The sequence below is a fragment of the Clupea harengus genome, unplaced genomic scaffold (genome assembly GCF_900700415.2).
Source record: "Clupea harengus unplaced genomic scaffold, Ch_v2.0.2, whole genome shotgun sequence".
NCBI classification, from domain to species: Eukaryota; Metazoa; Chordata; class Actinopteri; order Clupeiformes; family Clupeidae; genus Clupea; species Clupea harengus.
The window spans coordinates 62501-81443 of NW_024879649.1; the positions used below are offsets into that span (position 1 = coordinate 62501).

An 18943-nucleotide genomic window follows, 5' to 3' on the forward strand; every position below is an offset into this window, starting at 1 on the left:
GCCAAGACATTCCCAAGACATGCAGACATACACACACACACACACACACACACACACACACACACACACACACACACACACACACACACACACACACACACACACACACACACACAGAGCTGGGAATAAACCAAATCAATGTGTAAAAAACAGTCACAAATATGTGCACCGGTGGGTTGAATCTCATTAACAGAGCAATCATTAATCATCAATCAATGTGTTTGATATTTTAGTGTTATTGATGGTGTTCTGCATCAGTGTTGATCCTGATCTACGTAATCTAAGTCCTGTGAGATTCGTTGGGGAAGTCATCAGTTAGACTAATCAGATGTGATGCACTCCACAGCAGGACTCAGTTGATGTGGTTGGTGCTTTATGCTTTAGCATGCTACTACGCTAACTCTGCTTTAGCATGCTACTACGCTAACTCTGCTTCACTACCATGACAAGCAACTGCAGGGATATGGCTGTGGTTGCCAACAGCAACCAGAAATGTCATAGGTGATTGATAAGTAATGTCTGTTGTGTGGATTAGTGTTGCCTGGTATGTGGTGGAGGCAGATTTAAGAGTTCCCTGTAAAAAAAACACGAAAGAGCTGTCAATCAAAGCCCAGCTATGGTAAAGCAGCAGACTTGCATGTAGGTCACCATGGTGATCACCACATACTGCCCTCTGTATTTTCAGCTCTCTCAATCTCATCTAGATTCACACCAGGAAAAAGACAAACAAAACAAACCACCTTGAACATGCCCTCACAGTGATTGGGCTTATGCAAATCACAGTCAGACGGTCAGGTTTTGTTTGTTGTGATTAGAGTTGTTATAGATTACGACTACATTATGATTATAATTGTCCTGCTATGCTAACGCTAGTGCTGTGAGTACAGCGGACAGTGATTTGGGTCGGATCCCATCCGCATCAGGCCCATATCCACTCTGTGTTCTACTTCCTGGACTGAGCCGGAGTGTGAGTCCTGCCGTAGTATCTAAACCTCTGTACGGACATGGCTGCCTAATGCTAAATGAGCCTGAAATGCCAACATTTGGACAGACGAGCCAGCAGCAACACAAACGACTCCAGTTACAGCCACTCACACACACACACTCACACACACACACACACACACACACACACACACACACACACACACACACACACACACACACACACACACACACACACACACATACACACACACAGTGTCATCCACATTAAACAGTGGCAGGCTGCCTCCCACAGCCACACATTACACAGGGCTGAGATCTAGAGGAGACACATCAGACAAGCCAAGGGCAAATCAACCACACTACACTACACTACACTACACTACACACACACACACACACACACACAGACACACACACACACACACAGTGGGGTGAGAGATGTGTTCTGGAGCTGTGTGTGGGCCCAGTAGGCTAGGCTGGGCCCTGATACACAAGATGCAGGCGTGGAGGGGATCCACTGATGAGACATTCAGAGACATTTGGAGCAGAGGACCAGCAGACATGATGGAACTCATGAGTCCATGTCCACAGACAGATGTTGTTCTCAGAGTGTTGTATAACTAAAACACCAAACCCAATACCCCCTACTTACTTACACATGTACACATATACACACACACACACACACACACACACACACACACACACACACACATAAATACACACACACACATAAACACACACAAACACACACACTCTTGATCTCTTCTTCCTCCTCCTCCTCCCTGCCACCTGCTCCATCTCTGACTCTGGCTGAGTGATGGCAGAACAGCAGGAGGCCGCCAGACAAAAAAAAAAATCAATAAATTAATCAAATCCATCAACAAACTGCCCCTGAGACAAGGAGGCACACACACAGCCACACACACACAGACACACGTCTCTGACAAGGAGCATCATTCAGACAGAGCCTGCAGAGAAACTTACAGCATACAATTCCCCTTTGTCTGACCTGCAGGAGAACCCCAGAAACAGATAGGGAAGATAGAGAGAGAGGGAGAAAGAACGAGGGAATCGGCAGACCAAAATTGAGAGCGATAGAGAGGAAAGGGGAGAGAGTGAGATGGAGAGAGGGATGGAGAGATAGGGAGAGAGATGGAGAGAAGAGATTTGGAGAAAGCAGTGCCTTGTGTCGCCACATCTGCTAATGACACAGCCACTCCCCCACTGGAAAACAAACATTTTCCCTTCCGTGTCACCCCACCAGCCGGCAGGCCTCGTGTTTGGGTGCGCGCCGAAGAGGACCCGCGGGAAGAATACAGCCCCCCGCCCGCCCCACCATTACAAGGCTTAAACTAATTATTTTTCGGCTAGAGAGTGTGAATTATTCATGAGAGCGCCACTCTGTGCCGCGAGAGAGACGACACAGAACAATACGACACTTAATGACAGATATATCTTCATTTGAGTCAGAGAGAGAGAGAAACTGAGAGACAGAGAGAGAGAGAGAGAGAGAGAGACAGACAGAGAGAGAGAGAGGACAGAGACACAGTACAGGAAGCAGAGCTGAGCTGAGCTAAGCTTAGCGTGGTGGTACATCTCATCTCTCTGTCTCTGTCTCAGCTCCTTCCCAATCTCAGGCATAGCAACAGAGCGTGTGCATCACCGGCAGCACAGGACTCCAAACCACCACAGCAGGACTCCAATTACGTAACGCCAATCAATCAGACGCTTAAAGATGTCCGACAGACCATCATCCCTCTCAGCACGCACGCACGCACTCCCTCCTCAGGTGCAGCCACCAGAGGAACAGAGAGACAGACACACTCTTTCTGTCTGTCTGTCATCCTTCAACAACCCGTCCTTTGTGTCTTTGAGGATGATAGGACAAGAGAGAACGGGAGGGATGCTAGCTAGCTTTGCTCTTACCCTCTAGCATATCAACACCAGGTCTGACTTGACGCTGGCAGGTAGGCAGCCACTCCACAGATCCTCAACGCACACACGCACACGCACACACACACACTCACGCACACACACACACACACATACAGGGACAGGGTCCAGAGCCCCTCAGAGAACGCCACTGCGACCAGCAGAGCCCTGAGCCAACAGAAACACACCCCCAGAGAAACACAAAAGCACAGACCCAGACAGGGGAGTGAGAGAGAGAGAGAGAGAGAGAGAGAGAGAGAGAGAGCGATGGAGGGATGCAGAGACCAAAAAGGAGAGAGGATGAGAAAAAGAGAGAAAAACAACAGCATCAGCAGCACCAGGCAAGGAGCGTGCCATTGAGATGAAGAGCCGGACTTACAACCTCCTCGCACACAGCGCACACACACACACACACACAGGAGCATATGGTTGCACACATGTTCCATGTCTGAGGTGTGCTGTAAAGAACAGGTTCCACGCCTGATGTCTGCTGTAAAGAACAGGTTCCGTGTAGGAAAGCGAGGGAAGAAAGAGATGTCTCACCGATGGTTAGCAGTTCCTCTACTCGCTCACAGCCTCCTCGTCATCCAGGAAGCTTAACGTAGAACCGGCACAGCGACCAGCATCGAGCATCCCCTCCTCTCTCTCTCTCTCCCTCGCTCACTCTCTCTATTCCTCCACCCGCTCTCTCACTTGCTCACTCGCCAGCTAGCTTCTCCTCTCCTCCGCACCATTTATTTCATTATTTCCCCCTCCTCTCTCTCTCGCTATCCCTATCCCTCCTCCTCCTCCCTCTCTCTCTCTCCCCCACTCCAGTTGGCTGCTCCAGCTGTCTCTCTGTCTATCTCTCTTTTCTCTCTCTCTCTCTCACAATGCTTAGGCTAGTATTTCTTCTGTTTTGATTTCCCTGTTTGCTCTGTGTTGATTTTTCCCTTTATCTCTCTCTCTCTCTCTCTCCCTCTCCCTCCCTCCCTCCCTCTCTCTCTCTCTCCCTCCCTCTCTCTCTCTTTCCCCTCTCTCTGTCAGAGACGGGTCTGCCCCTGCTGCTTGGAATACTGATGGCTAGAGAGGACAAAAGGCACCGGCACCCTCCACAGTAGCAGCTGATATTTTCTGTTCAAGCGCTCGGTTCAGCTAAGCTAAGCTAAGCGCTCCTCTCCCCTGTTCTCCTCTACTCAGCCCTCTGTCTCTCTCGGTGTGTGTGTGTGTGTGTGTGTGTGTGTCTGTGGGAGCGTGCTCATTGCCATCGCTGTTTCAGGCAGGCAGGCAGGCAGGCAGGGTGTTGCACTGTCCCTGGGGAGGCAGTGGCACACAGCGGAGGCATGACGGAAACCCCGGCCTGGATCAGGATCAGACTGGAGCCGGATCACATGCTGATCACATCCGGGCCTTTCAGTAGCCACAGACACACACACACACACACACACACACATGAGCATACACACACAAACACACACACACATAAACACACATATACAAGCACCCATACAGACCTCCCCCACAAACACAATCACACAAAACACACAAACGTGTGCAATGACATACACACAGACGCATGCGCACGCGCACGCGCGCACGCACACACACACACACACACACACACACACCCACCCATACACAGAGGGGGGTCTGTTAATTCTGCAAGCTGCACGCCAGCTCAGGGGCTCAGAGCTGGTGGAAAACACAGCCACTGGAGAATTAAGAGCAGGATTTAGAGAGAGGGAAATAAAGACAGGGGAGAGAGCGAGAGAGAGAGAGGACGGGAGAGAGTGAACAAGAGAGAGAGAGAGTGACCAAGAGAGAGACAGAGACAGAAAGAGAGAGAGAGAGGAGAGGAGGACAGGGGGAAGAGTGCATTATTGCTGAGCTGTTCTCTGAGAGCCTTGCGATCATGAGTTCAGACTTCACAAGTCAAATGAGTCAGGGATTAAAGGGAGGGAAAGCCCATCTTAAAGGGATGTTTCTACATGTCTATTTCAAAGTTGGTTTAGCTGTTATTGTGCCATTGTGTGTGTGTGTGTGTGTGTGTGTGTGTGTGTGTGTGTGTGTGTGTGTGTGTGTGTGTGTGTGTGTGTGAGAGGGGAGTGGGGAGTGTTAGGGTGCTGGTCTCTTCTTAATCCACTGAATGGATCAGCTGCAGGGTTGGCTGCATCAAGTTTCCATTCAGGATTTTTGTTTCAGTGATGGACTCTCATAGTATTAACAGAGTCAGCAAAGACTAAAATGACTCAAATAACTCCATCTCCCAGCATCCACTTGTGCTCTACACAACAAGAGGGTATGATACCATTGTACAACCAATGACTGATTCTGTGTTGGTGTGAAACCAAAAGTGACCCCTACACTAAATCATCATGGAGTCCAGGTAGACACCGTATCAGAGACAGATGTGTGTCACACACATGCACACGCACACACACACACACACACACACACACACACACACACACACACACAACTCCATACTCTGGCCATACTATACACAGCAAGCCATGCCAGGATTTCCAACAAGATATCCCAACTAGGCAATTCCCAGCTCCGGAAATATACGATAGCCCCCACCCAAAGAAAACAGGCGTAATTACCTTCATTATGACAAAAATGCGTCCTTTTTTGGGCCTGATCTCCTGCTAATGACGTATGATGACCTGGGAAGGACAGAGCTACAGTTACACCCCTCCCCAAACCTCTGCTAACACAATCATATCATTACCTATACACATTAACAACAACACACACCATCAGTGATGCCACACACACACACACACACACACACACACACACTACATAACACACACCACCACAACATCCTCCCCCCAAACCCTGGGAAGGGTAGAACAACACCCCTCTCCACAAACCTCCCCTAATATAATCATATCACTCAGAGTAACACAAAACACGTAACACACACCATCAATGACGTCATACTATATAGCATCACAATGTCATACAATATATCAATCAGAGTAACACATAACACACACCATCAATGATGTCACACTATATAACACACCCCTCCACAAACCAATCATATCATCATATCACACAGAGTAACACAAAACACATAACACACACCATCAATGATGTCACACTATATAACACACCCCTCCACAAACCACTAATACCATCAATAATCACTTCAGAGTAACACAAAAACTCATGACCACACACCATCAATGACGTCCATACTATATAGCATCACGATGTCATACAATATATCAACTCAGAGTAACACAAAACACAGACCATCAATGATGTCACACTATATAAACACACCCCTCCACAAACCAATCATATCATCATATCACACAGAGTAACACACACCATCAATGATGTCACACTATATAACACACCCCTCCACAAACCACTAATACCATCATATCACTCAGAGTAACACAAAACACATAACACACACCATCAATGATGTCATACTATATAGCACACACCAACATTCAGAGCCCACTGCCAGTAGACATAATATCTCATTTTCAAAAGCTCTGTGTCCGGGTGACAATGAGATATGCTAGTCTTGGCATGCATTGTGCACACACACACACACACACACACACACACACACACACACACACACAAACACACACAGATAAAATCCTCTGCAGAATACGGTTCAGAATAAGATATGTATGATGTGAATAACAAATAAGATTTTAACCAGTCCAGTATTTAGAGCCCAAGGGCACAGTGAAAAGAATCAGCCGCCCGTGGGTGACTGCTTCACACACACACACACACACACACACACACACACACCTTCAGCCCCATGGGCAACACTTCCACTGAAGGAAGAAGGGAGTAGCCATTAAAGATGCTGCCAGGCAACAAGGTAAGGTACAAACAAACAAATAAACTATTGTAATGGGTGACGGCTTCAAGTGCGTATAGTCCCGAACAATACAGAGCAACAAGCCAGGACATTAGCCAGGTCACTCAGGGGATGCAATGCCATTCCAGTCTCCTTCAAGGTAGCAAGTTAGCTATGCCATTCCAGTCTCCTTCAAGGTAGCAAGTTAGCTATGCCATTCCAGTCCCCTTCAAGGTAGCAAGTTAGCTATGCCATTCCAGTCCCCTTCAAGGTAGCAAGTTAGCTATGGCCATTCCAGTCCCCTTCAAGGTAGCAAGTTAGCTATGCCATTCCAGTCCCCTTCAAGGTAGCAAGTTAGCTATGCCATTCCAGTCTCTTTTAAGGTAGCAAGTTAGCTATGCCATTCCAGTCTCCTTCAAGTAGCAAGTTAGCTGTGGTAATGACATTCCTTTTGTTGGTGTACCTAGTGGAAAAAGCCATTACCTATTCACAGAGTACTCTGCCAGTGTTGGTCGAGTTTGGGTTAGTACCTGTAGACCCAGAGTACTCAGCCAGCGTATCTATCTGTATATCTATGTGTATCTGCTAGGGCCTGTGTGATAGGGGAGTGAGCACTGAGAAAATTACAGTGTGTGTGTGTGTGTTTGCATGAGTGTGTGTGTGTGTGTGTGTGTGTGTGTGGTGTGTGTGTGTGTGTGTGTGTGTGTAAGGAGGGGAGTGAACAGCAGCTCTTACATCTTACAGACCCTTCACTCCTACTCAGTGTCAGCAGAAACACCACACACACACACACACACACACACACACACACAACACACACACACACACAACACACACACACACACACACACACACACACACACACACACACACACACAGAACACCACCACTCCAAGTATTAGTCATTTATGAAGGAGTGTGTGTAGAAGAAGACGAGAGAGGAGTTTAAGACAAGCTTTAGAGTGACACACAGAAAATGAAACAACAACAGACACAGAGAACGAAAGTGGGAAAGGAAGAGAAGAGAGTGACACAGAGACAGAACAAGAGAAAGATAGGGGGAGACTCTTCCGCATGTTTACTGTGGTAACAACAAAAGTATATTTCGCTTTGCCAGCACAGACTGGTCAAACACAGGTAAACAGACCAAAGGATGGGTCTCAGATCTGAACCATATACAGCTAGCTGAAGAAACCCAGGGCAACACATATCTCTCTCTCTCTCTCACTCTCAATCTCTCTCACTCTCACTCGCTTGCAAGCTCTCTCTCTCTCACTCTCACTCTCAATCTCTCTCACTCGCTTGCAAGCTCTCTCACTCTCAATCTCTCACTCTCTCTCTCAATCTCTCTCACTCTCACTCGCTTGCAAGCTCTCTCTCTCTCACTCTCACTCTCAATCTCTCTCACTCTCACTCGCAATCTCTCTGTCGCGCGCTCTCTCTCTCTCTCTCTCTCTCTCTCCCCTCACTCACTCTCACTCGCTCACACTCTCTCTCATCTTTCACTTTCTCTCACTCTCTCTCTCTCTCGCACTCTCTCTCTCTCTCTCTCTCTTAGCACTGTAAAGCCAGACACCAGATGCTCCACACAACAGGAAGATGTACACCATGACACATACCATATACACACACACACACACACACCACATTATAACAATAATATGCACCACACACACCACCACACGCATGTTCAGCGATGGAGGGTCATCACTATTGAAAGTAGGCTATCTTCAACCCTAGAGATACACTGAGAGGCCTAAAATTAATTCACTTCATTCCGAGCAACACACTAACCAAACACTCGACCTCAGTCCACCCTCTAACACACTACAGTTGTGACATTGGACACACATTCGGTCATTAACACACACTCTCTATCACGGGACAACACACGTCTGCATACAGTACACAGTACATCATCCAAGAACACAGCACACATCCTACCCCAACACAGCGCGCACACACACACACACACACACACACACACACCTCTCTAGCTGAGGTAGATCACACACACTCATAGCTTAGCTCTCCTCCTGGCATTGCAGTGTCCCAGTGCAGCAGCAGCAGCTAAAACACTCTGTAGCCTCGGACGATCTCATAACTCTGTCTGTCCCTCCCTCTCTCTCCCTCACACACACACACACCCCCACCCACCCACACACACACACAGGTGCATACACACTCAAGCGAGTGCTACATGATACATCCATCAGTCCAGATTGATCTAGTGAAACACACTGATCACTCACGTACAACATACACACTGGAAAACACACACACCCACACACACACACGTACCTACAGAGTGGCAGTCACTGAATGAGAACCTTGCCTTCCTCCAGAAGCAGGGAGGGAGGTCAGCCTCGGACGCACCCAGAGCGGACATCACTCTTGCATCACACACATACACACACACTCAGACAGACACACACACACACACACACACACACACACACACACACACACATTCACACGTACACACACTCACGGATCACGCCACACCAGAGAGCATGCTGCGGCAGCAATCTTACACACGCACACACATACCCACACACACACACAGCCACGAGCACACGCACGCTAGGGGCGTGCAAGGCACAGGCAGAACACTCTCACAGAACGTGCATGTCCTCTAACTCTCTCACACACACACACACACACACACACACAGCACACACAACACACACACACACACACACACACACACACACACACACCAATCACAGAGCAGCGCAACAGTACAGAAGGCAGAAGCTTACACTTAACATTCGGATAGACCATGGTACAAAACAAATGAGAGGTAGACGTATTGTAAGACAGACATAGGAGTCTCGTATCTATATAACATATATACTGCACATACACTATAGCTCAGACAGAAAGCGGAGATAGAGAGTGGAGAGAAAGAGAGAGAGAGAGGGAGAGAGAGAGAGAGAGAGAGAGAGAAAAGAGGAGGAAATAGTAAGGAAAAGGATCAGAGAGATAGAGGGTGAGGAAGACAATTACTTCCCTCTGCAGCAAACGTACACGTGCAAGAGCACATGCACACACACACACACACACACACACACACACACACACACACACACACACACACACACACACACACACACACACACACACACACACACTCACACACACACAATGTAGTGAACTGTCCGACAGTAGAAATTGTGAATTCATGACACCTCAGGCCAATACAGGAAATGCTTACTAAGCAAATAATGATTATACTGCCAAGCCTGGACAACCTCTAGACAACACACACACGCACGCACGCACGCACGCACGCACGCGCACGCGCACACGCACACAAACACAAACACATGCACACAAACAACCACACACACCCCATCTTATCCACACATTACAATGTCTTGCGGTGGAAACAGCTCACATCGCATCACACAGTGCAAATGAACCATAATTAACCAACAGTCCTGGGCCGCATCAGTTCTATCATCAGTCACTAGCTATAACTCCACACAGCAACATTAGATGCAAAGACATCGCATGGTACCCACTGCATATCACTGGAAATATGTGTGTCATTGGTCTTGAAGACGTTTCGCATTTTTTCACAATGCCCTCCTGCCCTGCCCTGGTCTCTACTCTGGGCAAACCCCCCTGTCCCCCTTGATCTCTCCTCCTTCAAACCCCCCTGTCCCCACCTGATCTCTCCTCCCTCAAACCCCCTGATCTCTCCTCCTCAAACCCCCTGATCTCTCCTCCCTCAAACCCCCCTGATCTCTCCTCCCTCAAACCCACCTGCAATCTCCTCGTCCTCCAAACCCCCTGTTCCCACCTGAATCTCTCCTCCCTCCACCCACGCTGAATCCACTCCTCCCTCCAAACCCCCTGGCATTCTCTCCTCCCTCAAACCCACCCTGATCTCTCCTCCCCTCAAACCCCCCTGATCTCTCCTTCCCTCAAACCCACCTGATCTCTCCTCCCTCAAACCCCCCTGATCTCTCCTCCCTCAAACCCACCTGATCTCTCCTCCCTCAAACCCCCCTGATCTCTCCTCCCTCAAACCCACCTGATCTCTCCTCCCTCAAACCCCCTGATCTCTCCTCCCTCAAGACCTCCTCTCCTCTCCCCGAGCAGAAGTCTGGGTGTGTTAGGACTGATTTTCTCTCTTGTTGTCTGTAGGGCGGAAGCAGCAGCGCTTTGCTGGGATGAAGATGATGCTACTTACTGTCCTCTCCTGGACAAGGCAGGCCTGGCTTCTCCGGGATACTGGGGAAGACTGATAGAGAGAGAGAGAGAGAGAGAGAGAGAGAGAGAGAGAGAGAGAGAGAGACAGAGGGAGGGAGGGGGCGAGAGAGAGAGAGATGTTTAGCTTTAGGAACAAAGTGAAATGGCCAATAAAGCTTATTTGAATTTGAATTTGAGGGGGGAGATACAGAGACAGAAAGGAGCAAATGATTGAATGAGGGAGAGAGAGAGAGCAGTGTGTGAGAGAGAGAAAGAAAGAGAGAGAGAGGCAGTGTGTGAGAGAGAGAAAGGAAGAGAGAGAGAGGCAGTGTGTGAGAGAGAGAGAAAGAAAGAGAGAGAGAGGCAGTGTGTGAGAGAGAGAAAGGAAGAGAGAGAAGGAGTGTGTGAGAGAGAGAAAGAAAGAGAGAGAGAAGGAGTGTGTGAGAGAGCAAGAAAGAGAGAGTAAAACAAATGTGTAGGGAGGGAGTGAAAGGGAATCACATGTCACAGTATCAACCACCACCAACTGAGCACAAGACACTGAGCGACTCAGAATAAAGAATAGACACTTCATCAGTCAGAGTTTAGAAAAACACACACACACACACACACACACACACACACACACACACACACACACACACACACACACACACACACACGTGTGATGGGAAAGAGAGAGCTGCTCGGACACTGACTGCAGCTTCTTCTTTATATTTAATGTGGAGGACTGGAGGTGTGTGTGTGTGTGTGTCTGTCTGTCTGTCTGGTGTGTGTGTATGTGTGTGTGTTAGTTTGTATTCAGACAGAAGCGTTTCATTGGTTTTTTTCCCCTCTTTACTATCTGACTCGCCATCAGGTGCAAGCTGAAGGGCTTACACACACACACACACACACACACACACACACACACACAATGGCCTCAAGGCCACCATGCACCTGCTGCTACAGCAACACAGACACAAACACTCCAGGCAGCTCCACTGATTTCCCTCAGACTCTTCAGAGCGACAGAAGCAGACACGGCCTGGCGCTGCACCATCCATCACTGGCCAAGCTGAGCTATCCACAGGTTAGTCATGTTGGAGAAACGACCACTGGTCAGTGCAACAGACCACTGCCATAGGTCTGCCATACTGTCACCTCTCTCTAGGAGGTTATTTTTTTCGGTTCGGTTTGTTTATCAGTAGAATCACGCAAAAGCTAATTAGCCCTTCAGCAGGTGAGTTCTTGCACATTCTAATAAAAGAATGCGTTCATCAACAATGTACGATTCTTAAATTCCACGTTCTACTTCATGGACCCAGATATTCTTCAGAACGCTCATTGTACAGCATTCTAAACACGGCAGCGTGACGGTACCTGCTTTTTGGAGCGGATCTGGATCAAGGTTTGCGACATTAATATGGCAGATCGGCCTTGGCGGAGGTCCGAGCGCTGTCCAACTCGGTGCTGTCTGAGTGCCCTTCTAGTTATATTATTATTGTAGTATTAGATCACTGCCTATGCAGCTCTAATGGACAACGCGAGGCTTATATAAGATTAGAGATAAAACCGTTTGAAATGAATTGAAATTCATCCCTTGTCTAAATATTGATTTCTTTAGAGAATAAGCTGTGTGATTAATAGGATGCTATACACCCAGCCAGTCGCCGTTGCTAATTAGTTGGTGTTTTGACTGTGATGTTATATTTTATATTTGAGGAGGAGGAGGAGGAGGAGGAGGAGGAGGATGATGATAATGAGGAGGTACCGTGAAGAAGGAGTCCGGACTTCCTGCTACGGCCATACAGTCGGAACGCCTCTTCCAGCTCCATCTGGGATGAAATAGTGCACGGGTCACCTGGGGGTAAACAAACAAACAAATGAATAAATAAACCAAACAAAACCCAAACAAGTGAAGGTGCGTGTGGTCTGGTTCAATGCTAAGCCATTCTGATTTCACTTCAAAGCACCACACACACAAGGGGCCAGGTGAGCAGCTGAGTGTAAATAAGATCCACAACTGATATGGCCCTGATTAGTCCGTGATCCAGGACTGATTATGGCCCTGATATGATGGCTCGTACAATGGTTCCTAACACCCTGAGATGGTGTGCGCGACACAACTCAAACACTGACACACACTGACACACACTAACACACACTAACACACACTGAAACACACTGACAATGCTGTGGTCCCCCAGCACAGCATCCAACAGCAGCAAGGAATCCTTCCTGATTGCTTCATACTCAGATAAATATTTGATGTGTGTACGGCTGTTCATGCTGCCACACAAACACACACACACACACACACACACACACGCTCATACACACACACTCAAAACCACCAAAGCCAGTGACTACCAGTACGGCTCTGATTGCTGAGGTGACTCCAGAAGACTCCTCCACCTCAGTCCATTACTGGCTACAAATCTCCTTGCAGACACACACTTATACACAAACACACACACACACACACACACACCAAATCTACACCATCTGGCCCTGTGCATCCCTGACTGACTGATACTGTATGTGTGATACCAGTCCACTCTGACACACACACACACACACACACACACACACACACAGGGCTTATTTCCAAGACATCAGGCCTCTGTGAGACGAAAACTACATCCCCACCCAAACATTTGAACACACACACACACACACACACACACACACACACACACACACACACACACACACACACCTTCGTCGTCGATCCATTTGAGTGTGAAGGGCTGTCGCTGCTGCAGACTGCAGATCTCTCTCACCTCCTCACACAGCTCAGGGTACGTCATACTGGCCTCCAGATCTGAGATCAGCATGTCCCTGAGGGAGAAAACACACACACACACACACATTTCATAAATATTTCAACAAATGTTTCAACAAATGTTTCATCAAATGTTTCACTGTTTTCATGCACAGACAAACAATGTTTCATAAAAGTAAACAATTTAGACATTGGTTTGTCAGGTTATTCATAAACAAGCCCATTAGCAGTTGTTATAGCCTAAGTGTTATGCATAAACATATTCATAAGCATGTGGACGATGGTGACACCATGTGCCAAGGGTCAGGTTCCATCCTTTGTAAGCCTTCATGATGCCAGGGCTAGCCCGAGCAGTGCATGAAACTCTTCAATGTGACCAAGGTGCTGAGTTGAGCTATATGCTGACCAGTGTGCTAATTAGCATGCTAATGCTGTAGCGTGTGTGTGTGTGTGTGTGTGTGTGTGTGCGTGCGTGTCGTATGACACTAATGAGTGGGGCGTGAAGGCTACACTCCTAACATAGGTGTTAATTGAATAATTGACAACTGATTGTGCTCCCAATTATTGCTCATGCATTTCAGGTGTGTGTGTCATGTGACTGTCTATAAAAGCTGATGCACCTGCACAAAATAAAGTGATTGAGTGTTCTCTGAACTTGCATCCAGTCTCGGTATGTTATTTGTCCTCCCAAAGTTTATATAGATTAAGTCTGTATATCTAGCAGTCAAGCTCTGTTTAACAGGTTATGGGCCCAGATGCGTTTGACGTTTGTGTGCAGAGATATCCAATGTGAGTAGCCACCGAGAGACATTTGTTTGTATGCGCGTTTGAATGCGTGTCTCACGGATTGGAGTGCCAGCACCATGAGCGAACGTACAAGTTCACGTTGGTCTCGTCTTGTGTTTAACGGAGACGAAAAGAACTATGAACTGTGGGAGACTAAGTTTTTGGGCCATCTGCTGTTGCAGAAATTGAAGGACACAATTTTGAATCAGCCTGCCGATGGCGCGGAAGAAAACGCACTGGCTGAGGATGCAGCGAAGAACGCAGAAGCATACGCGGAACTGATCCAATTCCTTGATGACAAAAGTTTGTCTCTGGTCATGCGAGAGGCAGCGGATGACGGCCGTGGAGCGCTCAAGATTTTGCGCGACTATTATGCAGGCAAGGGTAAGCCCCGTATTGTATGCCTGTATACAGAACTGACTTCTTTGCAAAAGATGAGTAGTGAGAGTGTGACTGATTACGTCATACGTGCCGAGACTTCAATCACAGCGCTGCGTAATGCTGGAGAGGTTTTAAGCGATGGACTATTGCTTGCAATGATTTTGAAGGGGCTGCCAGAATCATTTAAGCCTTTTTCCATTTTTGTCACTCAAAGTGATGAGACTCTCTCTTTTGCGGAGTTCAAGACAAAGTTGCGCAGTTATGAGAACACTGAAAGTATGCGCACAGCTGCGGCCGACGACAATGTCATGGGGGCCCGTGCGCATCCAAGGAGGTTACCCCAGCAGCGCAGCGAAGTGCGCGCAGCACCGAGAGCGGGGACATTGTATGTTTCCGTTGTGGCCAGAGAGGTCACAAGGTAAGAGACTGTCAGCGTGGTCAACAGTGGTACAGCCAGGGCGAGAGTACCGCACGGCGAGGAGGATGGCGACAGCGGCAGCAGGACAACGCGCACGGAGTGTCCGAGGAGACGGATGACAACACCTTCGTGTTCAAGCTTGTGACCAGTGAGCCAGGCAGTGGTGTCACCAGAAAGGGCCTGATGGTGGACACCGGTGCGACTTCGCATATCACTCACCTGGCGAATGGCGAAGTTCAAGAGCTTCGATGACCGATTCCAGTCCGAGACGCACTGCGTGGAGCTGGCCGATGGCACAAGCTGCACAGGGGTCGCGGAGCGCAGAGGAGACGCCGAGGTGTGTCTGGTCGACAGCAGGGGGCGGCGCCGCAGTGCCACACTGAAGCAGGCGCTTTACATCCCCTCGTATCCCCAAGACATCTTCTCTGTGAGAGCTGCAACTTCCAGTGGGGCAACGGTGATCTTCAAGGAAGGAGAAGACGTCTTGCAGCACAGAGACGGTACGCGCTTCCTCATTCATGAGCATAACAGACTGTTCTATTTGCCTACTGTGCCAGTAAACAATGATCAATGTATGAGCTGTCATGATATTCAGACGTGGCACGAGATTTTAGGGCACTGTAATTTTGATGATGTCATGAAGTTAGAGAATGTTGTGGACGGCATGTCAATCAGGGGTAAAGTGTCCAAATCCATGATATGTGAAGTGTGTACTCAGGGCAAGTTCACTCGGAGCAGGAACAGGAATCCTGATGTGAGGGCCAAATCAGCCTTAGAGCTGGTTCACACTGACTTGGCAGGCCCCATTGACCCAGAATCCAAGGAAGGGTATAGGTATGCACTTTCCTTTACTGATGACTATTCAAGTGCAGTGTTTGTGTACTGTCTAAAGCACAAGAGTGACACTGTAGAAGCCACCGAGAGGTTTCTAGCCGACACAGCCCCATATGGGAAAGTGAAGTGTATCAGGTCTGACAATGGTACCGAGTTCACAGGGCAGGGTTACCAAGCCCTACTGCGTAGAAATAGAATCAGACATGAAACATCAGCACCATACTCACCACACCAGAATGGCACTGCCGAGCGTAACTGGAGAACCCTTTTTGACATGGCTAGATGTATGCTCTTGGAGAGCCAGTTAGCCAAGGAGCTATGGCCGTATGCGGTCCAGACAGCAGCAGTGGTGAGGAATAGATGTTTCAACAACCGCACCAGAGAGACACCTTATTTTATGCTGACAGGAAGGAGACCTAATGTCTCCAGGATGCAGAAGTTTGGTACTGTGTGTTACGCCTACAGGCAGGACAGGAAGAAGCTAGAGTCAAGGTCTGACAAAGGCATCTTTGTTGGTTATGACAAGAACAGTCCAGCCTATATGGTCTACTACCCTGACAGCAGGAAGGTGATGAAGCACAGACTGGTGAGGTTCATGTCATGTGTTGAGGGACAGCAGACTGATGACATGTCCGACAATGACAGTGGTGTGCAGTCTAGCACAACCAGACCTGACCCTGACAAACCCGAGCAGAATGACATCCCAGAGGCTAGGCCAGGTCCAAGCCAGATAGGCCTACAGACAGGTGAGGCCAAGCCAGAATCCCAGTCTCCACGGAGATACCCTGCTAGAGAGAGGAGGAGGCCAGACTTCTATGGGATAGAGAGTGATCAGGCTCAGATCAACATTGATTATTGCTACAGGATAGTTTGTAATGTACCTCAGACGTTCAGAGATGCTGTGACTTCATCCAACTCAAGAGAGTGGGTAAATGCAATGGATGAGGAAATGAAGGCACTGAGGGATAACAACACATTTACTCTGACCACCTTACCTGAGGGCAAGAAGGCAGTGGGGGGTAGATGGGTGTATACTCTCAAAACCAATGTTGATGGATCTGACAAGTACAAGGCCCGCTATGTAGCCAAGGGATACAGTCAACAGATGGGTGTAGACTATGGAGAAACGTTTTCTCCTACTGCCGACCTGACTAGTGTGAGAGTGTTGATGCAGAAAGCTGCCCAGGAAGATCTGATCCTACATCAGATGGATGTAAAAACTGCCTACCTACATGCACCAATTGATTGTGAAATTTACATGGAACAGCCAGAGGGTTATGATGTAAAAGATCAGAAGAAGATGGTGTGTAGACTAGAGAAGTCACTTTATGGGCTTAAACAATCAGGTCGAAACTGGAACAAAATGTTGCATGACTATCTTTGTGAAAACATGTTTGTACAGAACCCAGCCGATCACTGTGTTTATCAGAGAGAAACGGAACATGACAAGGTGATCGTACTGATCTGGGTTGATGACCTGGTTATTGCAGCCTGTGATGAGAGAGTTTTAAAAGCAGTAAAAGAGATGCTTACTGTGAAGTTCCAGATGAAAGATTTGGGTAGACTGAAGAATTTTCTTGGTATCACTTTTGACCAGTGTAATGGATGTGTGACCATGTCACAGCAGAGCTATGTTGACAAGCTGCTTGACAGGTTTGATATGCAGGATTGTAAACCCAGGTCGACACCTTGTGAACCAAAGCTGCATTACACTGATGATGAGAAGCTAGGTGACCCCAGAAAATACAGAGAGGCAGTGGGTAGCCTAATCTACCTAACCTCATGCACCAGACCTGATCTGAGTTTTGTTGTAAGCAAACTGTCACAGCATTTCAGTGAGCCGACAGAAGAGCAGTGGACAACTGTTAAGCATGTACTGAAATATTTGAAGGGCACAAATGACAAAATGTTGTGTTACAGAAAATGTGATGGGCTGAGGTTGTTTGCTTACAGTGATGCAGATTGGGCAGGTGATGCAACTGACCGACGCAGTACAACTGGTTATTGTGTTAGTCTGAGTGAGAATGGTCCTCTGATTTCCTGGAAGACCAAGAAGCAGCCAACTGTAGCACTGTCAACTTGTGAGGCAGAGTATATGGCGTTGGCCGCCACCACACAAGAGTGTCTTTACTTATCTCAACTGCTTGAACATCTGGATGACTGTTTGTATGATGTACCTAAGATTTTTGAAGATAACCAAGGTACAATTGCATTAGCCAAGAATCCAGTCAGCAGACAGCGATGTAAGCACATTGATATAAAATACCATTTTGTGAGATCAACTGTTAATGACTGTAAAGTATGTTTGGAGTATTGCCCAACAGACCAGATGGTAGCTGACCTGATGACAAAACCAGCTACTAAAGCAAAGCTATTTACTTTTTCTATGTTCCTGTTTGGGGTATAGCCAGTTAAGTGCAGTTGGTTTCCATGTTTGTTTTATTTTTATTTTTGTTGTTGTTGTTGTGTTTTTTTTTTTTTGTTGTTGTATGATCTATGGTTGTCAATAATGTGTGATCAAGTGGGGGTGTTAATTGAATAATTGACAACTGATTGTGCTCCCAATTATTGCTCATGCATTTCAGGTGTGTGTGTCATGTGACTGTCTACAAAAGCTGATGCACCTGCACAAAATAATGTGATTGAGTGTTCTCTGAACTTGCATCCAGTCTCGGTATGTTATTTGTCCTCCCAAAGTTTATATAGATTGAGTCTGTATATCTAGCAGTCAAGCTCTGTTTAACAAAGCTGCAAAAGTTATTTGTGTGTGAGGAATGGTAATTCTTGGTTAGTTTAAACCAGGCATACACATGTTGTTTCCTCCACACAGATTGTAAGATGTACATACATGTAA

General features: G+C 47.6%; 1 long non-coding RNA gene across 1 annotated transcript in view; it reads right to left on the reverse strand.

Moving 5' to 3' along the window:
- Positions 1-13819, reverse strand: part of LOC122129453 — a 64067-nt gene extending 50248 nt beyond the window's left edge. Inside the window, exons 1-3 of the long non-coding RNA XR_006151776.1 lie at positions 13605-13819; positions 12657-12746; positions 10905-10955 (exon numbers count right to left, since the gene is read on the reverse strand). This is a non-coding gene — a long non-coding RNA (uncharacterized LOC122129453). The remainder of the gene's footprint in view (positions 1-10904; positions 10956-12656; positions 12747-13604) is intronic.
- Positions 13820-18943: the final 5124 nt, after the last annotated feature.